The sequence below is a fragment of the Sceloporus undulatus genome, chromosome 2, assembly GCF_019175285.1.
Source record: "Sceloporus undulatus isolate JIND9_A2432 ecotype Alabama chromosome 2, SceUnd_v1.1, whole genome shotgun sequence".
NCBI classification, from domain to species: domain Eukaryota; kingdom Metazoa; phylum Chordata; class Lepidosauria; order Squamata; family Phrynosomatidae; genus Sceloporus; species Sceloporus undulatus.
The window spans coordinates 199,536,352-199,545,824 of NC_056523.1; the positions used below are offsets into that span (position 1 = coordinate 199,536,352).

The 9,473-nt window shown below is 44.6% G+C and overlaps 1 protein-coding gene across 1 annotated transcript in view; it reads right to left on the bottom strand.

Moving 5' to 3' along the window:
- The window catches only part of LOC121923094 (cyclin-dependent kinase inhibitor 2A-like), a 24,657-nt gene extending 21,115 nt beyond the window's left edge, over window positions 1-3,542 (bottom strand). Inside the window, exon 1 of the mRNA XM_042453211.1 lies at window positions 3,324-3,542. The gene's annotated coding sequence lies outside the window, so the exon portion shown is untranslated. The remainder of the gene's footprint in view (window positions 1-3,323) is intronic.
- Window positions 3,543-9,473: the final 5,931 nt, after the last annotated feature.

Consider the following 9,473-nt stretch of genomic DNA (forward strand, 5'->3'; position numbering starts at 1 on the left):
TAATAATAATAATAATAATAACCATTATTTATATCCTTCCTCTCTACAAGATGCAATCGGGGCGGTTTACAAAGATTAAAAAACACCCATAAAATCTAAATCCCTCAACTCCCCCCCTTTAAAATACAATTAAACATTGTAATAATGAAAACGTACTTTAAAATGATATGACAAACAATAAATCGTGACTGTAGTGAGGTCGGAGTTCAACACAGTTAGATTTTCCTTCTATTTTCCGGGGAAGAAGAGATCCGTCTTTCTTTGTCCAAAACACCCTGCAGAAATAATCCGGTTTGAGAGGGCTTTGACTGCCCTGGCTCAGTGCTAGGGAATTGGGGGGGGGGGGGGGCTGTAGTTTCGTGAGAGGTTTACCTCTATTCCCAGGTACGCTGCTGCGTATGTGTAAACATAAAAACCCAGGGTCTGAATCTCGAAGCTTGCCTACAAAGGAGTAAAGGCCTTGCGAGCGACCGATGGTTGGTTGGTTTTGATAGGAGCACGTTTAGGATTGCACTCAAGCCAACATCGCATCCCAAATCCCAGCTGTCACAGAGCACAAGTCAAACCCGATCCTAAATTCCTAAAATTCAATTTCTAGTCTGGAGAGCACAGGACATGTTTTTTCCCCCCTTAAAAAAATTGTTTCTATAAAGTTAAAGTCGGCTTTCATTTTGTCCCCACCATGCCTTTTTCTTTTTGTCTGTAACTATTACACCCATCTCCTCTTCTCTCCTCTCCTCTCCTTTGTGCGCCTTAAATATATTACTTTACGAGCCTTAAATATATCATTTTTTGAGTTCCAGAAATGCATGCTTGCTCTCCAAAATTGAGGATGATTAAAATCCAATTTAGTAATCCATATTTTGTTCATAGAAAGGTTTGAGAGAGCTCTTCCACCCCCCTGCAATTTCCTAACTAGAGTTATGAAGCTGCTTTTTCGAGAGTTACCTGGTTCACTTCCTTCATTTTGTGTACAACAAAATCCCTATTAAAAATGAGCAATCAGGAAAGAAAACAAAGGCCTGCGAATATGGGAAGGCCTAACAGCAAAATGGAAAAGCAGGTTAAAAAGAAGCTACACATGAAAAGCAAACATACGCAACCCATCCCCTTTTTTGCGTAGTAATATTAATATTACACACATCTCTCATCTCCTTTCTCCCCTCCGTCAGCCTTTAATATCTTATTTACACGAGGTCTAGAAATGAATGCTTGCTCTCAGTATGTGTTTGTGTGGCCGGCCTAGTAAATTTAGCGCAACAATAATCCAATTTATTAATTAATATTTTTTCATAGAAGTCTATTTACAGTCCAGAGAACCTAGGATTTATTTTTAAACCCACCTCAAAAAAGAAAGAAAGAAAGAAAGATACTTGTTTTTGTAAAATGAAAGTCAATAGGAATGATAATGGTTGGGAACAGAAAACAAAGTCAGTGCCCATAAGCAAGGGCAAAAAGAATAAAATAGAAATAGAAACAGAAAAATACCTTTTGAAAACAGTGTGAAAAGTTGGAAAAAGCCAAACTGAATCTTTCTGGTTTCTCAGGGGGAAAAATAATTCCGTTCCTAACTCAAGATTTTTGAGAGAGAGATATTCCATTTCTCTGCAGTTTCCCAACCAGAGTTAGGAAGCTCTTTCTGGTTTACATGGTTCACTTACTCCGTTTTGTGTTCTGGGAGTAGTGTAATATTGTAACATTATTACAAAACCCTTATAGACACACAATCATCAAACAAGGCCGGATTTACTGGTGCCCTGCAAGAAACACACTTGACAAAAACCAGGGAAGCAAAATAAAGGCCTGCGGTATGGAAAGGCCTAACTGAAGAAGAAATGAAAAAGAAAAACATACACAATCTACACACATAAACACTCATACACACACACTCGATTTGTCTTTCAATATTAAACACTTCTCCGGTGACCTGCCTTCTCTCCCCTTTGTCAGCCTCCCAGATGTTATTTCGTGTTTTCCACAAATGAGTGTGTGCTCTCGGTATGTGTGTTTGTGTGGTCGGCCTGGGAAATATGTTGTTAGATGTGCCCGAATTAATATTCGCCTGGCACCTGCAGCCCCTGAAAGGGCCCAGTCTTCTTCCTGGCATCCACACGATAATAAGAAACACGCGGGATCGCTTCCAAGCGACCGAGCATCGGAACCAAAGACATCCGAAAGGATCTCACCATTTGCCACTTTCGTTCTCGTGTGCCTTGAAAGTCCTTTCCGACTTTTGGCGGCTCTAAGGCGAAAGTGTGATGGAGTTTTCTTGGCAAGGATTGTCCAGAGGGGGTTTGCAGTGGGCATCCTCTGAGGCTGAGAGAGTGTGACTTTGCCTAAGGTTAGCCAGTGGGTTTTTACGGCTGAGTGCGGATTTGAACCCTGGTCTGCAGAGTCGCAATCCAATACTCAAACCACTCCACTGCGATATAAAAAGGCACCATTTATAATCTCCTAGCCACGCAGGGATCCTCTTCCCCAGGATTGCCCCTTTTTATATCGGCATGATAGCAGTGGAGTGGTTTGAGTGTTGGACTGCGACTCCGGAGACCAGGGTTCAAATCCACCCTCGGGCATAAAAACCCACTGGCTGACCTTGGGCAATAAGTCACTCTCTCAGCCTCAGAGGAAGGCTATGGCAAACCCCCTCTGGACAATCCTTGCCAAGAAAACTCCGGACAAAAGCAAAGAAAAGAAAAGCGAGCCAAGGTGATTGATTGTTGTTGTTATTTGACGTTTATTTTAATCTGTTGCTTTTGTATATATTTGTGGAATGTTATTGTGTCTTAATTTTGTATTAGAGTTCATTTCCTGTATGGCACAGGCAGGCCCATTTCGTTTCGTTTTACTCTATTTGATGTACAGCACTTTATAAATAATAATAATAATAATAACAACAACTCTAGTCCTTTGAGCGTTGGACTAGGACTCTGGAGACCAGGGTTGGAGTCCCAGCTGGGCCCTGGAAACGCCTTGGGCAATAAGTCACACTCTCCCGGCCTCAGAGGAAGGCCTAGCAATTCAGAAGCAAACTTGAAGGCACGAAACACCCCATCGACACCAATAACAGGGAAAAGACTGGAAGGGGTCAAGGGAAGAGAGCAGACACACTGCAGAGATAATCCAGTTTGAGACCGTTTTAACTGCCCTGGGGAATGCTGGGGACTGTGGTTTGTTCTGGCCCCAGGGCTCTCTCTAGCAGAGAAGGCTCAATACTAGTCTCACAGAATTACGCTGCCTAGAATTGGCTGATCCAGGGCAGTTCAAGCGGCCTGAAAGTGTTTTGGACCAGAGCGAGGCAGGTGGGCCTTGGCAGGGCTTACCTGCGGCGGGGCTTCCTGAGGACGAGGAGGAAGGTCTGGGGCAGCAGCAGGGGCCTCCTCCTCCCTGGAGGCTCCCGGCGGAGGAAGGCTGCGATGATCAGGGGGAGCAGGAGGGCCTTCAGGAGCCGCGGAAACCTCCCGGGATGAGCGCAGCGGACGCGGCAGCGGATCCGAGAAGCCATGCTTTGCAGGAGGAGGAGGAGGAAGGAGCCTTTTGAGGGGCAGATCACCACATCTCGGGGCAATCCGGTTTTATCCCCCCCCCTCCTCAAATGGCAGCAAGCCAAGCCTTTCCTTTGCCTGCCCCCCCCCCCTTCCCTCCCAACTGCCTTAGACCAGATCAGGCCACGGGAGGAAGGGGGTGGGGAGGTTTTCATTCAGGTCCGCACACACCTCCCGCCTTCCCTCCCCCTTCCTTTCCAGGAACCCGGCTTGGTCCCGCTTTAACTGCCCTCCACGCGACTTGTTGCTTCGCCTTGGCTTCCAACTTTTCCTTTCCTTTCCTTCTTTTTCTCTGGGGCTGAGAGAATGTGACTACCCCCCAAACCCCGCGCCCCAGGAGCCCATAAAGAGGAGGGGACTTTATGCATGGCCTGCAACTTGGAAATGAGACCTACGAAAGCAAAGGACAGCACTTGCCCCTATAGGGAAACCACACTTGCCCATAGAGAATCATTGGGGAATACTTGCCCAGTGATGCCCCAATGGATGCTCCAGGGCTTCTCAATGGGGCAAGTGCTGTCATCTATCATTTGTGTTAGTGGGTCCTTTTGGAAGCCTTGCAAAGCAGGGCTTGGGAGGGGGTTAGATCTTGAAATGGTCTCCCTCCACTTTCTCAAGGGACAGGTCTCCTTCCAATGGACCTCAAGATGCGCAGCGCCTTGTTGTTGTTGTTGTTGTTGTATATTTTTAAATGATTTCCGTCTCGTTGTGTTTTCTTGCCAAGGTTGCTTCCGAAGAGGCGCCTCCTCCGTGTTTTCTTTCAAAGGCAAGCAATAGCACCAAGGGAGAAGCAGCCAATCAGCGGAGGGGAGATAAACTAGCGGGCCTTCCCGCTAGCGGGATGGAGGCCTGGCTGTGTCTCTACACTGGAAGCAGGGATGGAGTTTCAGACCGCTTTAACTGCCCTGGCTCAACGCTGGGGAATTCTGGGCACCTTAGTTTTGTCAGCCCCTGACAGTTAAAGGGGAGCCAAACCTGAACCTGAATGAAGCGGACTTCCTTCTGAGGATGCCACGAGGGCGAGCCCTTGGCTGCCAGGAGGAGACACCTTTCCCATGGTTATTATTATTGTTGTTATTATTGATTTTTGTGGGTCTTTCGGGCCATGGTCTAGCAGAGTTTGTTCCTGACCTTTCGCCAGCATCTGTGGCTGGCATCTTCAGAGATCAGTCAGAGATTTGTTCAAGGCCTTCCCCTGAGAGGCTGAGAGAGTGTGACTTGCCCAGCCCAAGGCCTCCCAGTGGGTTTCTGTGGCCCAGCTGGGAATCCAGCCCTGGTCTCCAGAGTTTTTCTTGACTCATGTTCCTACTAGTTCCCACCGGTATTGAAGCAGGGTTTTCGACTAGACATCATTGTGATGACACTAAAAAATAGGTGTATTTCCGGAGGCCACCTTACTGTCGCAGTTTCCGGTCTTTCTTTCTTTCTGCTTCGTGGTGTGCATTTTGGCAGGACTGATTTTAATGCCTCTCTCTCTCTCAATGTGTGTGTGTGTATGTATGTGTGTGTGCATGTATATGCACATATATAGACCTGGGTAATAAAACATATACTACTATGTGAGTGTTGGTATATATATGCATAATGCACACCAAATTTTTTTGCATCCTACATGACGGACATATATACCAATGTATATGTATTTACTGTATTTTCTGGCATATAAGACTACTTTTTAACCCAGGAAAATCTTCTCAAAAGTTGGGGGTCGTCTTATACACCGGTGTTGTCTTATAGGGCAGACTGGAGAATCTGCAGTCGCTGCATATGGAGGGGGGGGGGAGCTCAAAATGGCCGCATCCCCTCTGTATGTGGCAACCGTATGAAAGCAGGAAGGGAGGTGCTGTACTAGTACGGTAGAAGAAAATCTTGGAGACAGGGAGGGCTGACCAATCCAAGCAGGCTTTGCATACAACAAGTTTTCCTGCTAAGTATCTGCATGTCAGAAGCATTTGAATTAAAATTACCATATTGAAATCAAATCTGATGTTTTTAAAATTTTTATTTGGTGTTCATTGGAAGAGGGGTAGTCTTAGATGGTGAGTATATCCCAAACTCTATATCTTGACTGGAAAAGTTGGGGGTCGGCTTAGACGCCCAGTCGTCTTATACGCCAGAAAATACAGTATATATACATATGTAAAAGCTTGTATATAGACCTGGTATATATAACATATAATAACCTGTACTTATCGATCTTTGTGCATATGTGTGTGTGTGTAGATACAAATGTATACATACATGTATATATACACAGTGTGGATAGAAATGCTGGATATTTGTGTGTGTGTGTGTATCTATCTATCTATGTGCAGATATCGAGTTATATGTATATATTGATGCATGACTGTTTGTTCCAACATCTATCTATCTATCTATCTATCTATCTATCTATCTATCCATCCATCTACCTACCTACCTATCTTTATTCTCATGTCTCTACCCATGTGTGTGTTCCCATGTGCCTGCTTATACCTAGCTGTGTGCATATGTACATATAATATGTTGATAAAATAAAATAGACAAAATACATATTTACTATGTATACATATGCATGTGTGCACTTAACCTGATAATATATGGCTGTGCTTACACATAAGTGCACACACGCATATGTATACATAGCAAATATAGCTTCACCTGCCACAGAGGGAGAGGCAGAGAGGCCAGGCACTTTGGCTGCTTCCACCCAGTCCCTGTCAGAGGCATGCCCAGGGCATCTATATATGCATGGTAATTTATAAATATATACATAGCTAGAATACAGATATTTGAGAAGCACATATATACATATAGATGTGCAGGTGTAGAGTTATATAAGTATATAAGTATACATACACATGGGGCCACATATGTCAAACAAACCTATGTAGGCTTCTATGTAAATGTACATGTATATATGTATATGCACTTTTCTTAACACATATGCACGCACACACCCAACAAGCACAGCCACATATTTCCAGATGCTGTATGCCTAGAGAGGCTGGAGGGGGCCTATGGCAGCCAGCAAGTCACTCCGCCACAGATCTGTAAGTAGACAGCATGAACATGCTTATTACTTTTCCTATGGGTGTCAAAGAGTGAAAAAACCACAAGCCTTACCAGCAAATGTAACATATGTACAATACACACACAAACACACAAGCACAGCCACATACTGTCAGGTGCAGCTGCCTGAACATTGGCCACTTGTGGGTATGCGTATGGCATGTATATTAAGATTGGTTCTCTTTTTTCCACAGTAGCTGAGATGTCTGAGCGGGTTGAGAAGCTTGAGAGCGGCTTCACCATCCAACAGGCCACTCAAGATCCACCTCCACAAATCTGTAAGTAGACTGCATGAAAATGCTTAGTAATTGTTATAATGGTGTCAGGTACCACAATCTTAAACAGGACATTTCTTTGTCTTGACTTTCACCTTTTCTTTATTCCAGGGCACAAAATCCTGCAAAGGCTGGAGCATGTTAGAGTTAGAGTTAGTCACTCTAACTCTCTCCCAGCATCCTTAATTTGTTCAATTGGCTTTGGTGCAGTTTTTGTTTCAGCTTTCAGTTTTAAGGAAAGCAAAAATATATTGAGAATTGCACTTTACGTGTTTGGTTTTGTTAATTTTCTTAGCTGTGTGTGTGTGTGTGTATAAACATATACAGTATAGATATGAAAATAAATAATGCTGAAGAATGCACAAGAAACTTTATTTTAAAACTGTATAAGTGAAAATAATGTAAATAGATTAATGTGTAAACAAAGACTAGTAAATATTTGTTCAACAAAAAACAAAACTCTCTACTGGTTTGTTGGGGGAGGGCATCTCCATCAGGGGGATAGAGGAACAGGTTTCTTTATTTTTCTTGCAGGCCTGCCTGAGAATGCCCCATTGGAGCATGATCCTGGGCCTTGAGGCTGAGGTGGAGCTCTGTTTCCCACCCTGCAGAGGACAGCGAGGGCTGTGTGGCCATTGCTGGGCATGGGGCAGGGGAGGCAGTAGCCAAAGGTGGTGGGTGAAGCGCACTGGGTTCGCCACTGATGGTTGAACTCATCCTCTCCCCATAGCACTTGAATTGTGTTGTGACACTGAAGTTGCAAGGTCCCTTATTATGTTTGTCTGCTCCCTAAAAATAATGAGAAGGTCCCCAAATTCCCTCTCAGACTGGCCTAGGAAGTGGTCAGTTGAGGTACCTTTCCCTCATCTGTTGGTCCCGCTCTTCCCTGGCCTTCACGTGGTTGAGGAACGAGGCTGGGATGGGGTTGGGATGGGGCTGCAGGGGGGTCAAAATAAGTTATGATCTGTCCCCTATGGATGAACTTTCCCCTTCAGTCCCATCATTTCCAGCGAGAGACACCTCTAGAACTATTCTCTTGCTGCATCCGCACTGCAGAAACGATCCGCTTTGGCACCACTTGCACTGCCACGGCTCAGATATCCTGGGATTTGTGGACTGGGGCCACAATAAACTACCATTCCTAGAATCCCATAGCCTTGAGCCAGGGCGAAGGAAGCGGTGTCAAACCAGATTCTTTCTGCAGTGTGGATACAGCCTCAGTCACTGAACTGAAGGCATAAAGTCCTGCGCTGCTAGAAATCTGGAGAAGGAAAGACAATGTCCAGAAGTGAAAAAGTAAATAGTCGGTTTGGGTAAGTGTTTTAGATGATGTCTTTAAGCTTTTGTATGTTTGCAATCTTAATTTTATATTGTTTTAATTGTGTGTGTTTTTTAAAAGAAATCTTTTTAGAAGGGTTTTTAATCTTATGAGCCGCCTTGGGTCCCTTTTTGGGGAGAAAGGAGGCATAAAAATGAAACCAATCAATCAGTCTATGAATAAATGAAGGCAGCATTAGGTGCCTTTACTTGTGAGGAAGCCCCTTCCATTTAATGGGCTTACTTTCCAGGAAGCAAGCATAGGCTCGGATGCGGCTTTGGCCGCAAACTTTTTCAAATGGATGATACCAGCGATCCCCAAAACTGTGCTCCTTGAAGGGATTTTGTACTTCAGCTCCCAGAAGCCTCATCCATGTTGGCCAATAGTCTGGGATTCTGGGAGCTCGAGTCCAAAATCCCCTTTAAAGAGCACAGTCTGGGGACCAGTGAATGACATGGATTACTTTTACACATGAGTAAGCCCCCTGCAACCAGTGGGCCTTACTTTTGAGGAGGACTGGCATGGAGGAAGAAGCAAGGAAGGAGCTAAACCTGAACCCTGGCCAACTCTCTCTCTGGAAGCACAGAGTGAAAGAAAGAAAGAAAGGCTGGCTTTCTAAACCGTGCCTCTTCCTTTTCCATGAATGATACAGCTTTTCTTTCCTTCCTTTAGGAATAAGGTCCAAACATATTGAGCCAGGGCAGTGTTAAACTGGATTTCTGGCCCTCAAATCTCGCATTTAATGTCTAGGCATGGGATGGGCATTTTATAGGGGATGGGCATTGTGATTTTAACGTTTGTCATTTTGTATCGTTTGTAGCGGATGGTTTTAATTGGTTTCATGGCAATATGTTTTTAGAATGGTTATTGTGAGCCGCCTTGGGTTCCCTTCGGGGAGAAAGGCGGGATAGAAATGAAATAAAAAATACAATAAAATGTTAGGAGTGAAGGCGGAGGAGTGACTCCGCAGGGAGTTAGTGGCTGCTACCGACTCGCGGAAGGCGATTTATACTCTAGAGAAGAGAGGCTCCAACTTTTCCATCTACTAACTGGAATCCAAACAAACCCTAGACAAAATGCTGCTTCTAAAATTTGCTTGATGGATCCTTAGGTGGGGAGGGAAAGGGAAAGTCTCCTCGTCCTGAAGTTCCCTTTCTCTTTCTGTTATGGTCACTGTTTGGACAGTGCAAATCGACAGGGGCTGCAAGCTGGAGGTATATGTACACACACACACACACACACACACACACACACACACATTCAGTTAAAATACATAAACATAAA